Raw genomic sequence first — 24686 nt, 5'->3', positions numbered from 1 at the left:
TTTTCTTTGTAGACTGAAATATTTATGTTTGTTAAATTTATAATAAAAGAGGATTTTTAAAAAAATGTGGTCAGGGCAGAATGGTGGAATATTTTGAATAGAGTCTTAGAAGAAGACAAGTCAAAGGGTCAGAATTTATCACAACTACTTTGTGATTCAGGAAAAAGATCAGGAAACCTGGGTTCTAATACTAATAAGGCCATCAAACATTATCTACAACTTTGAGTAGATCCCTTCCTCTCTCTGAGCTACTGGAGAGAATAGAGAATCTGTTCTGGGCTTAGTTGGAGAAATCACACTCAAGGTTTGGGATGGTGGTTGACTTCTACTAACCTTTAAGTTCTGTGGATAATCTTGAGTGATTGGAGTTTCTAATTGTTGTTTGTCTTTAATTTTCAAAGAGGATCAGTGACATTAGAGGCTGATATCTTGACTTGTGTATGAACTGGATTTTAAAATTGCAGTCTTCAGCCTCACTTTCTCTTCTAGAGTCATCCAAATCCAGTGGCAAGACCAAAGTCTGAATGACTAGTGATGGTCTGGGATGTAGAGGATGACCTTTGAGTCTTCCATGAAAATGTTCCACAGCACCTGCTTCAGTCACCTTTACAGCCATTGGAACAAATTATTCTCATTCATCCATTCCTCCAGGGGAAGTCTTTATATACTTGGGGTAGACACTCCCCCAACTCACCTCAACCATTCTACCATAATACTATAGCTCCCACCCCTCCCCCTTCCAATGAGTTTCTATAGTAACTCCGATGGGACATATAGCGACCCCCCCACGGGAGTCCTACAACATTTATCTGTGGGAATAACCTGAGGTGGGGAGAGGAGGCTAAGGAAATGGGAGAATAATAATGACTCAAAGACAGAAGTAGAATCACATAGGGAGTAACGCGAACTCCAAGGAGATAGGAGGAATGAGAGAATAGGTGGGGAGTATCAACCCCTTGATACTCCTAGACAAGAGAGTCTGCTTTGGGGGCAACAATGTCGCTATGAAAGAGTGGAGCCTCAGCTCCTGATACTTCTATAGCAATAGCAGGTACTGGGGCGACTAAGTTACTATGAAAGAGATATAGTGAAGCAAGAGAGTAAGCGGCGAGGAGGGAACAGAGGGAGAGAGGAAATGAAGGGCAAGAGAACTAGTCAGAGAGAGCTGGTAAGAGAGAGCAAGAGAGGTAGAAAAGAAGGAGTTTTGCGCTTGTTCCCAGTATTTATTGAGGGTTTTAGGAATGTATATGTAACATGACATAGGTTTTAACATTGGTTGAAATGACAATGATAAGATCAAAGAGGTGGAGTTTAATCCATCCCGCACTTTGGTTCCGAGGGAGAGTACCTGCGTTTTGTACTCTAAGCCGAGGCAGCATGGCTGTCCACGCTGAGCCCAAGAATTTGCCCATCCCTTGCTAGTCCCCTGGACTGTCCCTATTACACAATGAATATTAAGAGGTCTGACAATGTGTCTGGTAATACAATATCAATACATCAATCATACTTCCCAAATGCCAACATGCCTGGTATGCTACAATTTCCATTATAAATTAGTCAGTTATTAACTTTTAAACTTGGAATTTACTGAGAAGATATTGCAATAACAGTTGGCATAAAAAGTCTTCCTGAGTCTGGAGGATAGTAGGAGTATAAGTGTAGAAAATATATGGGGCTAAGAGGGTCCTGAAGCCTTCTGACCCTGGGAATCCTTTTCTCCTTCCATGGATCTTCATGAAATTCCTCTTAGATGTAGCTCTCTGCTGGGCACTCAGAATTGGTACCTTTCTATAGTCCATAGCTGATCCAAGTCTCTGCATCACCAGGAAACTGGCTCCATACTTCCATTTTCAGGCTTATCCTCTATAGTCAGCCCCTGCTACCTCTACCACTGTATTCCTCAAGGCTACAGTATCCGCTTGGAGCAACTTCTGAGGGCTCCTCTATTCTTTTGCAATTCACAAAATTGTTATCTTTTTAATCCCCTTCCTCAGTACTTAGGGACAGCTAGGTGGCAGGAAGGGTAGAATGCTGGGCTGAGAGCCAGAAAAACTCTTCTTGAGTTCAAATCTGCCTTCAGACACTTCCTAGCTGTGTGATCCTGAGCAAGTCACTTAACCTTGTTTGCCTCAAATTCCTCATCTATGAAATGAGCTGGAGAAGGAAATGGTAAACCACTCCAGCATCTTTGCCAAGAAAACTCCAAACGGGATCACGAAGAGAAAGACACAACTGAAATAACTGAACAACAACAACCTAGTACTTATTCAGGTAAGATCATTAAGAATTAATAACAGAAAAGGCCCAAAGGCTGGGAAGTGAGTGTAGATTATTGCTACTCCTCCATCTGCCAGCTCACTGGGGTTCATGCTACTTTACCACTAGGAAAGAAAGAAGACTTAGAGATTGTCACTGTCCTTTTCATATTCAAACTCAGTTCATCTCAATGCCTCCAGAGTAATGGGTTTTTCCAGTTCTGTAACTAAGACTTTAATTAGTACATTAAGAACTTGTGGCTGGAAACCATTTCTCCAAAGTTCCATGTGTTGGACTGGAGTAGGGCCCAGATTTATGTAGGAAATATCTTGTGGTTTTTTTTCCCACTATATACAAGGAAACTCCTACTAGGAGCATGGAACATCAGAACATTACTTGATAGAGAGAATACCCCAAGACCTGAGAGAACAGGTCTAATCAGTAAAGAACTGGCGATATAACATCGACATTGCAGCATTAAGTGAAACACGCTTACCAGAAGAGGGATCACTCAGCAAACCCACCACTGGATACACCTTCTTCTGGACAGGTAGAGCCACAAATGAAGACAGAATCCATGGTGTTGGCTTGGCTATCAAGACCAGTTTGCTCAAACGGCTGCCAGACTTACCTGTGGGCATCAGTGAGAGGCTCATGAAGATCCGTTTACCTCTCAGCAAAGACCAGTATGCCACAATCATCAGCACATATGCCCCTACACTGACCAGCACAGAGGAGACCATCGAGCAGTTCTACTCTGACCTGAGTGCCGTCCTGCACTCAGTGCCCACAAATGACAAGCTGATACTACTGGGAGACTTCAACACCCGCATTGGCCAGGACCATGAAAGATGGAAATGAGTGCTTGGCAAAACGGTGTGGGCAAAATGAACAACAACGGCCTACTGTTACTCAGCAAATGCTTAGAGTTCGAACTCACCATCACGAACACTGTGTTCAGAATGGCAAACAAATATAAAACAACGTGGATGCACCCACGATCAAAACAGTGGCATCTCATTTGACATTGTACGCCGGTGAGACATCCAGGATGCACAGATCACCAGAGTCATAAGAGGAGCTGAATGCTGGACAGACCACCGATTGGTTAGAGCAACTCTTCAAATGCGCATTGTGCCTCGCCATCCAAAACATGCCCAGACAGTTCGCGCATTTTACGCATTGAGTCATCTTAGAGATCCATCTTATTTGCAAACATTCCAATCCTGCTTGGACGACAAGCTGTCTGCCAAGGGACCACTCCCTGGAAGCTCAACTGAGAAAAAGAACCAGTTCAGAGACGCAGTGAAGGAAACATCAAAGGTAGTCCTAGGCCTCAAACAATGCAACCACCAGGACTGGTTCGACGAGAACAACACTGCTATTGAAGACCTATTGAGCAAAAAGAACAAAGCCTTTATGGAGTGGCAAAATAATCCAAACTCTGCTCCTAAAAAGGACAGATTCAAGTCTCTCCAAGCCATGGCGCAGTGTGAGATCAGGAAGATGCAAGACCGATGGTGAGGAAAAAAAGGCAGGAGAAATCCAGCACTTTGCTGATACAAAAAACTTCAAACAATTTTTCAGTGTCCTCAAGACTGTCTATGGGCCATTAAACCCTACCACCACTCCCTTGTTATCCTCTGACAGTGACACTCTCATAAAAGATAAAAAAGGCATCAACAACAGGTGGAAAGAACACTTCAGTCAGCTTCTCAACCAACCTTCTTCAGTTGACCAAAGCGCCCTTGACCAGATCCCCCAAAACTGCACCATTGAAACACTTGACATCCCTCCTTCAATAGAGGAAGTCCAAAAAGCTATTAAACAAATGAGTACAGGCAAGGCACCCGGTAAAGACGGGATCCCAACCGAGGTGTATAAGGCCTTAAAGGGAAAGGTGCTTCAGGCATTCCACGTAGTGCTGACCAGCATATGGGAAGAGGAAGACATGCCCCCAGAACTCAGAGATGCCTCCATCGTAGCCCTATACAAGAACAAAGGCACACGAGCAGCCTCTGACAACTACAGAGGCATCTCACTACTCTCCACTGCTGGAAAGATCCTCGCCCGTGTTATACTCAACAGACTCCTGTCATCTGTTTCAGAGCAGAACCTGCCTGAATCACAATGTGGCTTCCGACCAGATCGCAGCACCATTGACATGGTCTTCACAGTGAGGCAAATGCAGGAAAAATGCCTTGAGCAGAACCTGAGTCTCTACATTGTCTTCATAGACCTGACAAAGGCATTTGACACAGTGAACAGGGACGCATTGTGGGTGATCCTTAGCAAGCTCGGCTGCCCAGCAAAATTCGTCAAACTGATCCAGCTCTTTCATGTCGACATGACAGGGGAAGTCCTATCTGGTGGAGAGACTTCTGATCGCTTCAACATCTCCAATGGCGTGAAATAAGGTTGTGTCCTCTCACTGGTACTATTCAACCTATACTTCACCCAAATAATACGACATGCTGTGATGGATCTAAATCTGGGTGTCTACATCAAATACCGACTGGATGGCTCACTATTCAACCTTCACTACCTGACTGCAAAAACAAAGACAACAGAGAGACTCATCCTGGAAGCTCTCTTCGCAGATGACTGTGCTCTCATGGCCCACGAAGAAAATCATCTTCAAACCATCGTGGACAGGTTTTCTACCGCAATGAAACTGTTTGGCCTGACTATCAGCCTCAGCAAAACAGAGGTGCTATTCCAACCTGCACCAGGGAGGCCAACTAACCAGTCGTGCATTACAATCAATGGTACACAGCTTTCTAACATCAACACTTTCAAGTACCTGGGCAGCACCATCGCCAATGATGGGTCCCTAGACCATGAGATTAATGCCAGGATCCAAAAGGCCAGCCAGGCACTCGGGTGGCTGCGCTCCAAAGTCCTCCAACACAGCAGTGTAAGCACTGCAACGAAGCTCAAACTGTACAAAGCAGTGGTCCTCAGCTCGCTCCTGTACGGTTGCGAGATATGGATACTGTACCGAAAGCACATGAAATAGCTGGAGCAATTCCACCAACGCTCTCTCCGGTCAATCATGAGGATCTGATGGCAGGACCGAATCACCAACCAGGAAGTCCTCAACAGAGCCAACTCCACCAGCATAGAAGTAATGGTCCTCAAAACCCAGCTACGATGGTCTGGACACGTCATCCGCATGGACCCACAGCGAATACCAAGACAGGTATTCTATGGTGAACTGTCAGCTGGACTCAGGAAACAAGGCCGACCAAAGAAAAGATACAAGGATCAGCTAAAGTCAAACTTGAAGTGGGCTGGCATTACACCAAAGCAACTAGAAATCGTTGCCTCTGACAGAAGCAGCTGGCGTACCCACATTAACCATGCCGCCACCACCTTTGAAGATGAGCGAAGTCGACGTCTTGCTGCTGCGCGTGAATGCCGACACCAGGCCACAACCGCACCTCCGTAACAACTGGCGTCCCAGGCCCCATGTGCCACAAACTCTGCGCCTCAGCCTTTGGACTCCAAAGCCACATGAGGGTACACCGTAGATGATAATGCACAAAGACAATAGTCATTCTTGGACACCGAGAGACTACTACTAACTATTTTGTTAAAGGCCATTTTTTTGATCAACATATCCTGACCATTAAAGGGAAATACATTGGTGTACATATGAGATATGGTTTAAAGTGGATGTTATCCCACAGAATATACTTTGAGCCTGGGGTAATTTTGTCTTTAGGCTCACTGCGTAAGTTGTGGTATGCCTCCAGAAGCTACAGAAACAAGACACCTCTCAATAAATGCCCTTATAAAGTATATCCCCCCCCCCCAAACCAGTTAATCCTGTTGCTGTAAAAAAAAAAATACCTTTTAATTTTCCTTGAACAATTCAGTATTATTCAAAATGTTTGTATCAATTCTCAATTCTACCAGCAGGTAAATTAGAGATTGTCTTTCCACTATTCCTCCAATGAATTTTTCAATCTTTTTAACATCTTTGCTGGTTTCCTTTTGATCAAATTGAAGCATTCCAGAAGTCATTGTTTATAGGCTAAGCCCTTCCTGAATTCAGCCTGTTTCTGGGGTAAATGAATGCTTCCAGTCCTGTTTGCTCACATATTTTATGGTTTATTGATGGGTCACAACAGAGTTGTTATAAGAACTTAATAATAGATATTTGTAAAGCATTTAGCACAGTGCTTACCTGGCACATGGTGGATGTTTTATGACCTTCCCATTCCCTACTCTTCTCATTGAGCAGAGAGGTATTTCCCCCAATGTACAATTATTCCTTCCATAAGGATATGCTGTATCTACTCTTTCCCTCTCGTGTAAAATGGGAACAATAATACTATTTACCAGAGACCTTGTGAGGATCAAATAAGATAATATTTGTAAAGGTCTTTGCAAACCTTAGGGCGGCTAAGTGCTATACCATGAGCACATTGTCTAGTATATAGCATTCGATTAATAAATGCTTATTAACTATCATTTTGTAGGTTTTCAGCAGACGAGGAGAAAGAAATTCCTTTTTTGATTCCAATTCTACTTCGTATATACTCAGGTTATTAATAAATAGCAGGAAAGTATCGCTCAGTGTCTGGGTTTTGTTGGAGAGGATTTTTTGACTACTCGCGGGCTGGGAGGATACAGACTGTACTTAAAAAAAAAAAAAAATTAAATCTGCCAGCGGAGGGAGGGAGGGGACTCAGGATGGGAGGACGTAACCCTCCAGTTCAGTTATCCAGGAAACTCTGGGGGTGGAGCTATGTCTTCCAAATCTTGGCAGCCTGAGATTGGGTAGTTCTGTGGATGACGCAATATTAGCGCGCGTGGGGGGGGGGAATCGCTGGTTCTGCGCCTGCGCACAGGAAGGGACGCTGGTGGCTGCCGTGGGCGCCGGGAATTCTGGGGGCTGCGCACGTCTTTCCCATTTGCTGCTGGGAGGGAAAGCGAAGGTAGGGGTGTTGAGTTTCGGAGCGGGGCTTGGACTGTGGCTCAAGGGGGCTTGTCGGCCCTGTCGTCGGTGGCTTCTCCATCATTCACTCCCTCTTCCCGCCTCCCTCGCCTACCTTGAGGCCTGTCCACTCACCGGCCGTACTTCCTGTACAAGGTCCCTCCCCTCCCATGACCACTCCCATAGGCCACCCCTCCCCCCCTGCGGTTTCATCCAAGATGCAGAGCTCTGGAACTTGGCAGTTTCTCCTTATCTTTCCCCTTCCTTGTGCCCACCCTCCAGGCTGGCCACTGGGAGAAGTCTTCCTCGGAGTTAGGGGAGGACGTGGGGTTTCAGTGGAGTATGGCACTCTTGCGGGTAGGGAAATGCAAATGAGGGTCAGGTCCATTGAAGAAGAGGGAAACCGAGGCTGTTGGCTGTCTTTCCTGTATCTCTTGGAGATGCACTAATGTATCCATTTTTTTTTAAAATATTTGGAAGTTCTGGACATTTTTGACGGGCTTTCTTGCCTCAATTTAAACCAACTAACTGACAACCCAGTAAAAAAGCATAAACAATCTTTGGAACAGAAAGCAGGTCAGATGTTGAAGAGAAATGACTTCTTATGGGCAAGAGAAGGGGCAGACCTTAAGTGGGGCATAATTTTGTGAGTCTGTCCTGTTTGTAAACCTAAGTAGTACTTATTTCGACGGTGAAAAGGATGTAATTTATATGTCTTTAAAGTTTTCAAGGCATTTTGCCAATATTATGTCATGGGTTTTCCTTAACAACCAGGGGAGTTATCCATTTTACAGAGAAGGAAACTGAGGCAAAGAAAGATTAAGTAAATTGCCCAGGGTCACACAGCTAGGAAGTCTCTGAAGCCAGATGTGAACTCTGGTTCAGTGCTTATCCACTGCACCACTTAAGTATCTCTTAAGATTTTAGGAGACTATCAAAGATAGTCTTATTTTGATAAGATGCCTATTACTACCACTTGCTAGGATTTATCTAATTCTTTTAACATTTGCCAAGTGTTGTACATATATGATCTCTGTTTAGCTTCATAACAGCTTTGAGAGGGAGGCACTCTTATTAGCCTCATTTTACAAATGAGAACATGGAGACTGAGATACTAAATAATTTGGATGGGGATCACACAGTAAATGCCACTATGGATCTAGTTTGACTGCAAGGAAAAAATGGTCCCTTAGTTGCTGGAGAAAACTTTGACATGTTTTGAATTTGGGCTTTCTCTTGAGATTTTGAAATTGTAATTGAAAAAATTTTTAAAAAAGAAATTGGTAATTAAAAAGTCAAAAGATATGTTTTACATACTGTTGCTGCAATTTAATAAGCTATGTCCTTTGAGGCACACCACTGACTTTTTGGACCTTAGTTTCCTCATCTGTAAAATGAAGAGATTCTACTGAATGACCTCTTAAGGATCTTTCCAGCCTAAAGCCTATGAGTCTAGGTGTGACATTTATGTTATTTTTATCATAGGTTAAGACATCAATCTCAAAATAAGGTTTTCGGATCTTTGGGGGTTCCAGAGACCCTTTCAGGGGATGTGACAGATCACAGCTATTTTCATAATAACACTAAGATGGTATTTACTTTTTTTATTCTTATTCTCTTTGAATATATAGTGAAGTGTTCTAGGGTCCACATTGCAACTAATCTTTAAAAAACTACCACTTGTCCAGTTTTGGTGTAGTATCAAAGCATGTCCATAGTTATCTAAAAGGGCTGTTTAAAAAACTTCCCTTTGCCAACTTCAGGAGGCTGCTTTTTCTTTATATACTTCAACCAAAACAACATATTTCAACAGATTGAATGTAGAAGCAGATATGGTAATGGTTTTCTATTAGGCCAGACATTAAAGAGATGTGCAAAACTATAAAACAATGACACTTGTAATTTTTGTTTTGGGAAATATGGTTTTCATAAAAATGTTACTCATATGAAAATGTAATGTGTTTATTGCTTTTTAAAAATGAATAAACATTAAAAATTTTTTATCAGTTTTAATTTCTGATATGGTAAATATTAATAGATATAACCCAATAAACAAAAGCACTTTGGAGCCCTGAATTTTTAAAGAGTATAAAGGGAGATTAAAAAGTTGAAGGATACTGGGATTAAGGGAAGAATCATTTTAAAGAGGGTAGATAAATGCATATATAATAAAGTTGAGCATATTTATCACAAAATTCAGTTGTGGTGATACTTAGTCTCCAATCTTTCCTAAGTTGCCTTACATATTTCTCAGTGATAGAAATATTTGTTACTTATTTTTTTCTTGGATCAGGAAATAAATAGAAAGAGGAATCATTAAAAAGTAATAAGATGGGGCAGCTGGGTAGCTCAGTGGATTGAGAGCCAGGCTTAGAGATGGGAGGTCCTAGGTTCAAATCTGGCCTCAGACACTTCCCAGCTGTGTGACCCTGGGCAAGTCACTTGACCCCCATTGCCTAGCCCTTACCAATCTTCTGCCTTGGAGCTAATACACAGTCCAAGATGGAAGGTAAGGATTTAAAAAAAAATTTTTTTAAGTAATGAGATACTTTATAAAATGTTGCATTTGTTAAAAGTATCTTTTTTTAAACCCTTACCTTCCATCTTAGAATCAATACTATGTATTATATATTATATGTATTAGCTGCTCCTTAAGTATCTTTAAATAAATATTATCCTTCATAACTTTTTCTGGAAGCTCTGCATTTTATTCCAATAATTCTGTTTAAAATATTTCTCATATTCTTTTAGAATTGCCTTAGAGACAGTTTGAATAATAAAAGAAAAGCAGTTGTATTTACTCAGCAGCTGTAGTATTTACTCAATTACACCTAGTTTTTGACCAAAAAGGGTATTCACTAGATTCATCCACATTACTCTCATCTAAGGCACCAGGGATGCAAAGACAAAATGACACAGAATTATACTCTCTCAAGTAACTTGTTTTGGGGAAATGATTTTGCAATATGTGAGGGCAAATGATTATTTGAGGCATGTTAGAACACTTCATACTTGAGGGGATCAAGAAAGTTTTTCCAAAGGAGATAGAATAGGAGCTGATAATTGAAGGAAGCTAGGGATTCTAAGAGGTTGTGATGAGTACATTTCATGTATTAAAGACAGTGTTAAAGGTAAGGAGCCTGGAGATGGAATGCCAAGTTTTAGGAAATGGCAAGTAAGGCACTTAGGAATGGAGAGTGCATTAAGGAAAATGATATGAAATATACCTAGAAAAAGGTGGGTTAGAACCAGATTGTGAAGGGCTTTAAGTGACAAGATGAGGAGTCTATATTTTATACTAGTGGCTATAGTAAGACACTGAAGACTCTTCAGAAGATGATGTGATTGGAATTGTGCTTTAGAAAGATTGTTTTCATTTGGCAGCTGTATGGAGGCTAGATTGGAGAGGAGAAAGACTAGCTGCCAGAAGTTCAATTAGGAGGTTTTGTTAATAGCCGAAAGGTGATGAGGGTCTGAACTTAGGGTAGTGGTCTTATTAATGGGCAAAAGGGGAAAGATGCAAGATGTTCAGTAGATTCAACAGGTTTGAGAATTGAGATGAGGTATAAGGGGGGAGGAAGTAGTTGAACACAATTCTGAGATTTCAAAATTACTTTTCAACTGTTTCTAGAATTAAAATCCACACTCAAAGAGTGAAGATTTGCCTCCGCTAGAGTTATTAAAAAAAGAATTTTATCCAGTGTTTGAACATAGTTCAGTTTACTCAGCAGAGTTCCTGTTGTGTGCCAGGTGCTGGGGATAGAAGTTCAAAGAAGGAATTAATCCCTATATGCAATGAACTCGTTAATATTCTAAGGGAAGAGACAAGTACATATAAAATATATACAGCATAAATATAAAATAAATACAAATGTACAAAGTAGTCCAGATGTCAAATATTTGTTAAGCACCTTCTGTGTGCCAGATGCTGTTCTAAGTGTTGGGTTACAAAAAAGAGTCAAAAGAGAGTTTTTGCCCTCTAGGAATTTACAATTTAATGGGGGAGACAACAAGCAAACATGTACAAATAAACTATATATCGGATAAATGAGAAATAATTAAGAGGCTAGGCACTAGTATTAATGGGTTGGAAAAAATATGGAATAGATGGAGAAAGTAGTTTTGAGAATCATCAGCATAGAGATGTCAATTAAATTCTTGGAGTAGATGACCTCACCAAGATAATTTGAGAGGGAAGTGCCAACTGTTAGGATTAGGAAAGATTTCATGCTGTAGGCAGTACCTAAGTTGAATCATTAAGGAAGAGAGGGACTTCATGATAGGAAAGGAGAGAGTCATTCCCAGGCATGAGGGGACAGGCAGTGCAAGGGTATGGAGACACAGGAGCTGAGATGGAGGAACAGAGAGGCCAGTTTGGTTGGAATGCAGAATGCAGAGTAGATCCAGATCAAGTACATTTTCTTTTAATAGTGGTTGTTATACTTTTCTATAGTGGCAGAACTGTTCTTATTAAACAAAACTGTTACAATACTTATAGTAAAATCCTCTGTAATAATTTTTCTTGCCTGTTAACAGCATAAGGTTCATACTTGAAATGTTTTAAGGTTCCTTGCCATATGGTTTAAGAAATGTGGTTTTAGACTGTAAAATTAAACTACATAGCTCTCTGGAAACTATGAGCCCTGTTAATGCTCTTCTCTCTCCCCTTCCTTGTTTTAAGGCACACTATGGGAAGGGATTAGTTATTCTTAGTCCACAAGACTAAAGATTACCATACAAAGATAAATCTCCAAACTCCCAGAAGGAAGGATAGCTGCAGTCTGGAATGAACCAAGGCCAGAAAGAAAAAAAAAATCCTTCAGTAACACATAGTGAAGGGGAGCCAAGGAAAAGAAAAGGAGAACATTATAGGAACTTAAAGGCCTGTGCTCCTAGAAACATGTTTTTACTACACTAGAGGCTCAATGGAACTTGGAACCTGGAGTCAGGAAGACCTCAGATCAGATCCTTCAAATACTAGTTGCATGACCCTGGGCAATTATATAAGATGCTGTGCTAAACACTTTACAAATATTTCATTTTATCCTCATAACGACTCTGTGAGGCAAATACTATTATTATCCCCAGTTTACTCAATGAGGTGGTGGCAGTTGTCGCTTCAGTTTCCTCATATATAAGGGTTTGTGTAGTGTGACAAGGAAATCACTTTAAAAGACTGATATATATTAATTTAAGGTCGCCAAGGAATCAGCTATGTAATTCCTAAATGAAAACTTAAGTCAGCAGTCAATCTTTTATGGAGTTTAATTACAATAGGAGGAAGTAATTAGAGAGAGAGAGAGAGAAAAGGGAGAGAAGGAAATAGGGCTTAAATACCCCTTCTGTTTAGGCTGGGCCAAAAGGCCCAAGCCCTTAGATAGCTGGGGCAAAGAAAAGAGATCAGTCCCTATTACTCACGTGACCAAAATGGAGAAACAGTCTCAGAGGCCCCCACTTTCAGCTTCCTTCAGAGCAAGCTTCTCAGAGCACACACCAACCATACCGACCAACTTCTCAACCACCACCAACCTTGAGTCTTCAGACCCCTCTCTCTTTAAGGAAACCATCCAAGTTGCCTCCCCTCAGTTCTCCCATCTACCAATCACTGTCCATCAATTTCCCTGTGCCAATGGAGGCTCTAGCTTTTGAAGGTCATATTTTCAAATAATTAAATCTTTGATCCTTTGCTACAGCCCTTTCTAAATCCTGTTAACCTGAGTAGGGTAGAGATTGGAATAATTAAATTTTGATCTAGGCTGCAGCCCTTACTCAATCCTGTTAGGACTGAATAGGGTGGAGATTGATTCCAAGTATCTCCATTGTATCAATTCTAAAATCAATCATGACTCAAAGAAATTCCTGTTCTATGCTTAAGCATAGGTCAAAGTCCTTTCCATTGTTCAGCAAAAGGTTTCTGTCCTAAAGTAATCTTAAGAAGGTAGGAGAAGGAACCTCCCATGCCAATGGGGTTCACATTCCAATAGTCAAGACCCACTATCAATAGGGAATTTTTCAAGTATGAAATTTCCCAATGGTGAAATTTCCAACATTTATAAGTCTAAGAAATTTTGAGGTTTACAGTAGTCAGTAGCAATGTATAGCTAGTTGTGAGAGTTGGACTATAAAGTATAAGGAAAGTTGAATGCCACAGAATCAGTGCTATCAAATTGTACTGGAGAAGACTTTTGAGAGTCTCTTGGAGAACAAAGGGATCAAATAAGTCAATATCTAAAAGAAATTAATCCAGACTATTCATTGGAAGAACAAATACTGAAGTTAAAGCTGAAATACTTTGGCCACATAATAAGAAGAGAGGAGTTACTGGAAAGTATGTTGATGAAGATTGAAGGCAAAAAGAAAAGGGGTTAGCAGAGAATGAGCTGGATAGATAGTGTCATGGAAACAATAAATGTGAACTTGGACAGATTTAAGGAAATAGTGGAGGATAGAAGTACCTGGTATGCTATGGGCCATGACACAACTGAACATCAAAAACCACCACTGTGGAAAATGAGGATAATAATAGTACCTACCTCTCAGTGTTGTTATATAAGGATCAAATGAGATAATATTAATAGTGTTTAGTATAGTATCTAGTACAAAGTAGATGTTTAATAAGTACTTGTTCCTTTTTTCTCTCCAGAGGCATTGATGAAAGACCTAATTAGGGAGTTGAAATACTGTTTTTATCTTATTGCAACTTCCAGGCTCTTTACCATCACTTAATAACAACTTCTCATTTGAGGTTCATTGAATCCATGTTTAGTAATCAGGATTTTGGTAACTTGACTACTGACTTTCAGGACTTTCTCCTTCCTTAATGAATTCAGTACCTGACTCACAATCTTTCCTTTCCAACTACTTCCTTTATTCTAGGGGGACTTTTACAAACATAATGATACTTTCTCAAATATCCTAACCTCTCAATTCTGTAGTTTACTAATTTCCTCATCACTTATTCATTTACTTTACCATAGCTTTACATAGAGATGAAAGGTCATACCCATAACCTTATTACCCACAAGTGTTCCATAACTATGGTCATGAACTCTAAGGTTGCTTTATCTTATAATCTGGTATGATCCCATCTCTCCCTCTGCCTTGCAATTTCAAACTTTGTTCCTCCTCACTGAGAACTCTAGTCTGTCTACCTTTCAATTCTTCCTAGGCCATAACCTTTATATTGGTTACATTCTTTTCTCTTCCTCATTTTGACTTATAGGTAATCAATTTAACTCTACACTGTTCTTTTCCCTTAAGTCCCTTGCCAAATAATTCTAATAAAAAAACCTTGCCTTTCCAAACACCAGTCTTGTATTATTTCCATCATCTCCTTCCTTTACTTCTATTTATATGCTGCTGAACAAAGCTGGGGAAAATCATGAAACAGTGCTGACTGGACCCACTGTAATGTTATATAATCTCAACTGGGCCCTTATGTGAGGCAAAGCAATCATTTTATACCTTCCTAGTTTATTCATAAGCTCCCTTGATAGTAGATTTCCCAAATATTTTAATTTTCTCAAGGCTCCAAATACTGAGAATCATACTATATATCACACCCACACACAAAATAGGGCCCATTCACTGAGAATTCCTTTCTTTCCCCTTTTTCTCTTCTTCCATCCCTCAGATACCTTTGGTGAACCTATGATATGAATGCTGGAGGGGACTGCCCCCCTCCCTCTCCACATGCACTTGAGGACATTTCTCACTTCACTCCTCTGCCCAGTAGCCCAATGGGAGTTCTTCTGTCTTCCCCTGCCTGGGGTAAGGCAGGGGGCTAACATGCAGTGTGAGGGTTGCAGCTTGGGCATTCAGTCTCTAAAAGGTTTGCCATCACTGTCCTATACTATCTCCTCCACCCCTGTTTCACATGAAGAAGTGGCCTTTTTTCCTTGCCAAGTCTAACTTGGCTTGAGTGTGATTCTATGCTATTCCTTCTCCAATAGATTACTCCCTCTATCATCTCTACTCTTTTTTTTAAGTTTTGAAAATTTTTAATTAATTAATTTAGAATATTTTTCCATGGTTACAAGATTCTTGATCTTTCCTTCCCCTCCCCCACCTCCCTCCCTTAGCTGACGCACAATTCTGTTGTTATCCCTACTCTTTCTCTAATTTTCGATTGTTCCCTGACTACTGGCTATTTCTCTTCTGCCTACAAATATGCCTCATCTTCAGAAAACCCTCACTTTAGTTCATTCACACCTGCTAGCTTATTGCCCTATATTTCTCCTCCCTTTCAAATGTTTACAGTTTAACCAATCTAATGGCCTTTAAAAAAAAATCCTCAATTTTCTTGTCTTCTCTGCAGCTACCTAGTTGTCCCTAGTACCCTCCATGTAGTATGAGGAAAAAAAATGATACTAGCCTCATTGCTGTTCCTTTCCTTGAGCACAGCACCCTATTTCCAGAGTCTTGGTTGTTCCCCATGCCTAGGATACTCTTCTTGATCAGTCCACTCCTACTGACACTGAAGGTGTCAAAGGCGGTTGGTGTTCCCTTTACATATGTATATCTTGTTACATCTTTGAACTTATTGTCCTTTAAACTCTAATCTGCAGGTCATGGTTCCCATGACTGGACTCTGATCAGAACAAAGGATGGGAGGAGGGAGATAAGGAGGAGAGTTTTTGTGATTGGAAACTATAAACTAGTACTCTGAATTCAATGCTTCAATATTCCCTAAGCATTCAAAGCTGGGGGTGTCCTTTTGCAAAAGAATAAAGGGCTATCTTATACTTTGGCTTCTCAACTCTGAGTTTATGAATTTATTATATGAGTGTGGTCCACTATTCATGACCCCATACCACATGTTGTCACTCTCATTAGACTGTGAGCTCTTTGAGGAGAGATCCGCTTTTACCTTTGTATCTCTAGCTATCAGCATAGGGACTGGCATATAATATATGCTTAATAAGTATTAACTGACTGAACTTTTTTTTTTTTAAACCCTTACCTTCTGTCTTGGAGTCAATACTGTGTATTGGCTCCAAGACAGAAGCGTGGTAAGGGCTAGGCAATAGGGGTCAAGTGACTTGCCCAGGGTCACACAGCTGGGAAGTGTCTGAGGCCAGATTTGAACCTAGGACCTCCCATCTCTAGGCCTGGCTCTCAATCCATTGAGCTACCCAGCTGCCCCCTGACTGAACTTTTAAATTCTCCCTTCTTCCAGCCTTTGACCTCATTATTCAACCAAAACAATTCTTTTCAAAGTTATTAATCTCTTTTTTTCCAAATCTTAAACTAGATATATGAATATATCTTAAATTTATCATGTTCACAACAGAACTCATTATTTTTCTCCTGAAACCTTCTCCTCTTCCAAATTTCCCTAATTCCATAGAAGATATTCCTGAATACTCAAAAGTTGCCCAGATTGCCAATTTTGGTGTCTTCTTGGACTCCTCACTCTCTCACCCCCTTATCTAATAATTTGTGAAGTCCTATCATTTATACCTTCATAACATCTCATCTGTATTCTCATGGATAAACCCTTCTTTCATCAGTCAGTGCAGCCATCTTGGTGTATTCTGGTTGGTCTTCCTGTCTCAAGTATCTCCCCACTCCAATCCATCCCTTATTTCCTAAAGTATAATTCTGACTATGTTATTGTTCTTGTTAATTAACACCAGTGGTTCCCTATTACCTCTAGGATCAAATACAAAATCTTCTGGTTGATTTTCCTAGTCCTTCATAACCTGTCCCCTTTCTGCCTTTCTACTCATCTTACACTATTCTTCTCCATGTACACTGTAGTCCAGTGACTACCTTCTTTGTTGTTCTGTGGACACAGAACTCCCATCTCCTGACTGTTCCATTTTCAGAATTTTCACTGACTGGTCCCTTTGCCTAGCATATTCCCCTTTCTCATCTCTCTCACCTGACTTCCAGCCTCTCCCAAAGTCCCACCTTCAAGAAGCCTTTCTCAGCCCTCATTAATCCTCTGAGATTTTCTCCAGTTTATCCTTCATTTATCTAGTTTGTGCATAGCTTTCTGCTTGTTGTCTCCCCCATTAAATTGTGTGCTCCTTGAGACACAGGGACTGTTTTTTTGTGTGTGTATACCTTTCTTTGTATTCTCAATACATTATAGTTACATAATAGATTCTTAGTAAATATTAGTTGACCAAAATGTTATTCTCAGATAATATGAAACTGAAAGATGGCATACTTTGGGTTTCTTAGACATGATGTTATTAGTGTTTCTAATTAGGTATGGTATTTCTTTTTTTTTTTAAATATATTTTATTTGATCATTTCCAAGCATTATTCGTTAAAGACATAGATCATTTTCTTTTCCTCCCCCCCCCACCCCCCATAGCCGACGCGTAAGTCCACTGGGCATTAGATGTTTTCTTGATTTGAACCCATTGCTTTGTTGATAGTATTTGCATTAGAGTGTTCATTTAGAGTCTATCCTCTGTCATGTCCCCTCAACCTCTGTATTCAGGCAGTTGCTTTTTCTCGGTGTTTCCACTCCCATAGTTTATCCTTTGCTTATGAATGGTGTTTTTTTCTCCTGGATCCCTGCAAGTTGTTCAGGGACATTACACCGCCACTAATGGAGAAGTCCATTACGTTCGATTATACCACAGTGTATTAGTCTCTGTGTACAATGTTCTCCTGGTTCTGCTCCTCTCGCTCTGCATCACTTCCTGGAGGTTGTTCCAGTCTCCATGGAACTTCTCCACTTTATTATTCCTTTTAGCACAATAGTATTCCATCACCAACATATACCACAGTTTGTTCAGCCATTCCCCAATTGATGGGCATCCCCTCGTTTTCCAGTTTTTGGCCACCACAAAGAGCGCAGCTATGAATATTTTTGTACAAGTCTTTTTGTCCATTGTCTCTTTGGGGTACAGACCCAGCAGTGCTATGGCTGGGTCAAAGGGTAGATATTCTTTTGTTGCCCTTTGGGAGGTATGGTATTTCTGATAACTCTTTGGTAGAATATTTAAAACTTTTAAAATAAAACTCTGTAGTTAAGGCAGATCAGAAGACCTTTCCTAGACAAATAAATTACCAAAACATTGAACTAAGGATTCTTTGTCTTTTTAGATTCTTGCTTTCCCAACCCCTTAAGAGTTTGAGATATCACCCCAACTAAAGGGGGTCTCTTATCTATTATTTATTTATTTCACTTTAAACATTTTATTTGGTCATTTCCAAACATTATTCATTGGAAACAAAGATCATTTTCTTTTCCTACTCCCCCCCCCCCCCCCCTTCCCACCACCTCTCCCATAGCTGACGCACGATTCCACTGGGTATCACATGTGTCTTGTTTGGAACCCATTTCCATGTTGTTGGTATTTGCATTAGAGTGTTCATTTAGAGTCTCTCCTCAGTAGTATCCCCTTCCCCCCCCTGTAGTCAAGCAGTTGCTTTTCCTCAGTGTTTTTACTCCCATAGTTTATCCTCTGCTTGTGGATAGTGTTTTTTAGATCCCTGCAGATTGTTCAGGGACATTGCATTGACACTAATGGAGAAGTCCATTACCTTCGATTGTATCACAGTGTATCAGTCTCTGTGTATAATGTTTTCCTGGTTCTGCTCCTTTCACTCTGCATCACTTCCTGGAGGTTGTTCCAGTCTCCATGGAATTCCTCTACTTTATTATTCCTTTTAGCACAATAGTATTCCATCACCAACATATACCACAATTTGTTCAGCCATTCCCCAATTGAAGGGCATCCCCTCATTTTCCAATTTTTGGCCACCACAAAGAGTGCAGCTATGAATATTCTTATACAAGATTTTTTACTTATTGTCCCTTTGGGGTACAAACCCAGCAGTGCTATAGCTGGATGAAAGGGCAGACAGTCTTTTAGTACCCTTTGGGCATAGTTCCAAATTGCCCTCCAGAATGGTTGGATCAATTCACAACTCCACCAGCAATGAATTAATGTCCCTACTTTGCCACATCCCCTCCAGCATTCATTACTTTCCTTTGCTGTCCTGTTAGCCAATCTGCTAGGTGTGAGGTGATACTTCAGGGTTGTTTTGATTTGCATCTCTCTGATTATAAGAGATGTAGAACACTTTTTCATGTGCTTATTAATAGTTTTGATTTCATTGGCTGAGAACTGCCTGTTCATGTCCCTTGCCCATTTATCAGTTGGAGAATGGCTTGATTTTTTGTACAATTGATGTAGCTCTTTGTAAATTTGAGTAATTAAACCTTTGTCAGAGGTTTTTATGAAGATTGTTTCCCAATTTGTTGCTTCCCTTCTGATTTTAGTTACATTGGTTTTGTTTGTACAAAAACTTTTTAATTTTTTTAATTAATTAATTTTGCATTTTGTGACTCTCTAAATCTTGCTTGGTTTTAAAGCCTCTCCCTTCCCAAAGGTATGACATGTATACTATTCTGTGTTTGCCTAATTTTCTTATAGTTTCCTTCTTTATGTTCAAGTCATTCACCCATTTTGAATTTATCTTGGTGTAGGGTGTGAGGTGTTGATCTAAACCTAATCTCTCCCATACTGTCCTCCAATTTTCCCAGCAGTTTTTATCAAATAGTGGATTTTTGTCCCAAAAACTGGGATCTTTGGGTTTGTCATATATGTCTTGCTGAGGTCACTTACCCCAAGTCTATTCCACTGATCCTCCTTTCTGTCTCTTAGCCAGTACCAATGGTTTTGATGACCGCTGCTTTATAATATAGTTTGAGATCTTGGACTGCAAGGCCACCTTCCTTGTATTTTTTTTTTATTTCCCTGGATATCCTTGATCCTTTGTTCTTCCAAATGATCTTTGTTATGGTTTTTTCTAGATCAGTAAAAAAATTTTTTGGAAGTTCCATGGATATGGCACTAAATAGATAGATGAGTTTGGGTAGGATGGTCATTTTTATTATATTGGCTCATCCTACCCATGAGCAGTTAATGTTTTTCCAGTTGTTCAAGTCTAGTTTTAGTTGTGTGGAGAGCGTTTTGTAGTTGTATTCATAAAGTTCCTGTGTTTGTCTCGGGAGATAGATTCCTAAGTATTTTATTTTGTTTAAGGTAATTTTGAATGGGGTTTCTCTTTCTAGTTCTTGCTGCTGAGCTGTGTTGGAGATATATAGAAATGCTGATGACTTACTTGGGTTTATTTTGTATCCTGCAACTTTGCTAAAGTTGTTGATTATTTCCACTAGCTTTTTGGTTGATTCTCTAGGATTCTTTAAGTAGACCATCATGTCATCCGCAAAGAGTGATAACTTGGTCTCCTCATTGCCAATTTTAATACCTTCAATTTCTTTTTCTTCTCTAATTGCTACTGCTAGTGTTTCTAGTACAATGTCAAATAATAGAGGTGATAATGGGCATCCTTGTTTCACTCCTGATCTTAATGGGAATGCATCTAGTTTATCCCCATTGCAGATGATATTAGTTGATGGTTTTAGATATATACTGTTTATTCTTTTTAGGAATGACCCTTCTATTCCTATGCTTTCTAGTGTTTTTAATGGGAATTGGTGTTGTATTTTATCAAAGGCTTTTTCTGCATGTATTGAAATAATCATGTGATTTTTGTTGGTTTGCTTGTTGATGTGGTCAATTATGTGGATGGTTTTCCTAATATTGAACTAGCCCTGCATCCCTGGTATAAATCCTACTTGATCATGGTGAATAACTCTTGTGATCACTTGGTGGAGTCTTTTTGCTAGTATCCTATTTAAGATTTTTGCATCTATATTCATTAGGGAGATTGGTATATAATTTTCTTTCTCTGTTTTTGGCCTGCCTGGCTTTGGAATTAGTACCATGTTTGTGTCATAAAAGGAATTTGGTAGAACTCCCTCTTTGCTTATTATGTCAAATAGTTTGTATAGTATTGGGGTTAGTTGTTCTTTAAATGTTTGATAGAATTCACTGGTGAATCCATCAGGCCCTGGGGATTTTTTCTCAGGAAGTTCTTTGATGGCCTGTTCCATTTCTGTTTCTGATATGAGATTATTTAAGAAATCTATTTCTTCTTCTGTTAGTCTAGGCAATTTATATTTTTGTAAATATTCATCCATATCACCTAGGTTGGTATATTTATTGCCATATAGTTGGGCAAAGTAGTTTTTAATGATTGCTTTAATTTCCTCTTTGTTGGAGGTGAGGTCCCCCTTTTCATCCTTGATGCTCTTAATTTGCCTTTCTTCTTTCCTTTTTTTAATTAGATTGACCAGTACTTTGTCTATTTTGTCTGTTTTTCAAAGTACCAGCTTCTAGTCTTGTTTTAGGTCAATAGTTCTATCACTTTTGATTTTATTACTTTCTCCCTTAATTTTTAGGATCTCTAGTTTGGTTTTCTTCTGGGGGTTTTTAATTTGTTCGTTCTCAAGTTTTTTGATTTGCATTTCCAATTCATTGACCTCTGCCCTCCTTAATTTGTTAATATATGCACTCATGGATATGAATTTTCCTCTAAGTACTGCTTTGGCTGCATCCTATAAGTCTTGAAAGGATGTCTCACCATTGTCATTTTCCTCAATGAAATTATTAATTGTTTCTATGATTTCTTCTCTAACTAACTGATTTTGGAGTATCATATTATTTAATTTCCAATTAATTTTTGATTTGGCTCTCCATGTACCCTTTCTGATCAATATTTTTATTGCTTTATGATCTGAAAAGGTTGCATTTATTATTTCTGCCTTTCTGCATTTGAGTGCCATGTTTCTGTGACCTAGTGTATGATCTATTTTTGTGAATGTGCCATGTGGTGCTGAGAAGAAGGTGTATTCCTTTTTGTCCCTATTTATTTTTCTCCATATGTCTATTAACTCTAATTTTTCTAAGATTTCATTCACTTCTTTTACCTCTTTCTTATTTATTTTTTGGTTTGATTTATCTAAATTTGATAGTGGTTGGTTTAAGTCTCCCAGTAATATGGTTTTACTGTCTATTTCCTCCTTCAATTCTCCTTGTTTCTCCATTAAAAATTTGGATGCTATACCATTTGGTGCATACATGTTGATTAGTGATATTTCCTCATTGTCTATACTCCCTTTTAACAGAATATATTTACCTTCCCTATCCCTTTTGATCAGGTCTATTTTTGCTTAGGCTTTGTCAGATATCATGATTGCAACTCCTGCCTTCTTTCTATCAGTTGAGGCCCAAAAGGTCTTACTCCATCCTTTAATTCTAACCTTGTGAGTATCAACCTGCCTCATCTGTTTCTTGAAGACAACATATGGTTTGGGGTTCTAATCCAGTCTGCTATTTGTCTACATTTTATGGGTGAGTTCATCCCATTCATGTTCAAAGTTATGATTGTCACTTGTGGATTCCCTGGCATTTTGATATCTTCCCCTAGTTCTGACCTTTCTTCTTTAGCTATATCCTTTTGAACCAGTGATTTACTTTAGGTCAGTCCCCCTAGGCCCCTCCCTTGATATGCTTCCCTTTCTAGCCCCTCCCTTTTTATGCTCCCTTCCCCTCCCCCCTCTCCTTCCCTCCCTTTTTATACTCCCTCCCTTCTCCCCCTCCTTGATTTTTCTTTCTTTCTTACCCTGTTGGATAAGATAGAATTCAGGATCCTACTGGATCTAGATGATCTTCCCTCTCAGATTTGATTTCACTGAGAGTAAGGTTTAAGTAATTCCACTTCACGCTCTCTTCCTCTCCTTCTCATATGAGAGTTCTTCCCCTCCCCTTCCCATGTGTATCTTTGTATGGGAAAGATTATTCTATTTAGTACCCCCCTCCCCATTTCTTGAAGTAAATGTTAGTATTATCGACGATTCCCCCCTCCCTTTTTCTTTCTTTGCCCCCCCTTTAACAAATCTTCTTGATGCCCCAATCTTTCCCTATGCATGATTCTCCTAACTACTCTTATGATGCATACAATTTTTGAGAGTTACACAATACATTTTCCCCACATATTAATATATATAATGTGATATTAATGTAGTCCTTATAGAAGAGAGTTTGACTTAAAGAAAAGTATAAGATTTATCTCCTTTTCCCTTTCTTTCATATTTACCTTTTCATGTTTCTCTTGCTTTCTGTGATTGGATATCACATTTTCCACTAAATTCTGGTCTTTTCTTAGCAAATGCTTGGAAATCTTCTATTTTGTTGAATGCCCATACTTTCCCCTGGAAGTATATAGTCAGTTTTGCTGGGTAGTTGATTCTTGGTTGGAGACCCAGCTCTCTTGCCTTTCTAAATATCGTGTTCCATGCTTTGCGGTCTCTTAGTGTGTTAGCCGCTAAGTCGTGTGTGAGCCTTATCGGAGCCCCCCTATATCTGAAGCTCCTCTTCTTGGCTTCTTGTAGGATTTTCTCCTTTTCTTGGAAGCTCTTGAATTTGGCGATTACATTCCTGGGGGTTGTCTTTTGGGGATTTAGTATAGAAGGTGTTCTATGAGCCCTTTCTATTTCTATTTTGCCCCCTTGCTCCAGAACATGGGGGCAATTTTTTCTATAATCTCCTGTAAATAGCATCGAGGTATTTGTTTATCTCTGTTTTTTTGGAGAGACCAATAATTCTGAGGTTGTCTCTTCTTCCTCTGTTTTCCAAGTCTGTAACCTTTTCAGTGAGATATTTTATGTTTTTTTCTAATTCATTAATTTTTTGGCTTTGCTTTATTGATTCTTGCTGTTTTGTAATCTCTCTGTCTTCCATTTGCTTAATTCTGGTCGTTAGGGACTGGTTTTGCTTTTCAGCTTTGTCTGCCCTTCTATTAGATGCTTCTAGCTCTTTCTCCAATTGTGAAGTCTTGTCTATCAGGCTGCTGATCTCTTTCTCCCATTTTTCTTTCCAAAAGGTTTCCATCTTTTGGGCATTCTCACTGTCTTCCATTTGCTTAATTCTGGTTGTTAGGGACTGGTTTTGCTTTTCAGCTTTGTCTGCCCTTCTATTAGATGCTTCCAGCTCCTTCTCCAATTGTGAAGTCTTGTCTATCAGACTGCTGATCTCTTTCTCCCATTTTTTTTTCCAAAAGGTTTCCGTCTTTTGGGTAAGCTCCAGTTTGAGATCTTCCAGAGCTTGTGGATAGTTTCCATTTTGGGAGGCATGTTCTGATTTTGTTTGGATTTCATCCTCATTCTCTTCTTTTCCTTGGGTACTCCCTCCATAAAAGTTTTCAATAGTCACTTCCCCCCCCCCCCCCTTTCTTCTTGGAGGCTTGATTTTGGGCTGTGTGAGTCATCCCTTTGGTGGTTTTATTCCACTTTCTTTTTTGGTCTGGGGTCTGGGTGATATGGGCGGGTTTTCTGTGAATTTAGGTTGCCTCAGACTAGTTCTTCCCAGCCTCCGAGTTTTCTTAGAGCACGGGCCCCTGTGTTCAGCCCAACCTCCCAGGTGATCACCACGGCCCACCCAGGTGTTTAGCTCTGCCCAGGTGCTCAGTGAAACCGTCCCGGAGTTCAGCTCCGCAGCCCCCTGTGCTCAGCACAGGATTCTCCTGTGAAACCACCCTGAGAGGTCGTTTCCTTGCAGTCTTTAGATCCCAAGGACCCTGGTGTGCCCCCCCCCTCCCCAGACAGAGA

General features: G+C 40.0%; 1 protein-coding gene across 5 annotated transcripts in view; it reads left to right on the top strand.

Annotated features, from left to right (window-relative positions):
* The first annotated feature begins 7081 nt into the window (after positions 1–7081).
* The window catches only part of SIL1 (SIL1 nucleotide exchange factor), a 356026-nt gene continuing 338421 nt past the window's right edge, over positions 7082–24686 (top strand). The window contains exon 1 of one of the 5 annotated variants that reach the window (XM_007473687.2): positions 7082–7202. The gene's annotated coding sequence lies outside the window, so the exon portion shown is untranslated. Of the gene's footprint in view, positions 7203–7467; positions 7778–24686 lie in introns of those variants that run through there. The other 4 variants (XM_056811367.1, XM_056811363.1, XM_056811364.1 and 1 more) reach the window with 4 other exon arrangements.

Source organism: Monodelphis domestica, chromosome 1 (genome assembly GCF_027887165.1).
Source record: "Monodelphis domestica isolate mMonDom1 chromosome 1, mMonDom1.pri, whole genome shotgun sequence".
NCBI classification, from domain to species: Eukaryota; Metazoa; Chordata; class Mammalia; order Didelphimorphia; family Didelphidae; genus Monodelphis; species Monodelphis domestica.
This window is presented reverse-complemented; position numbering and strand designations above follow the sequence as displayed.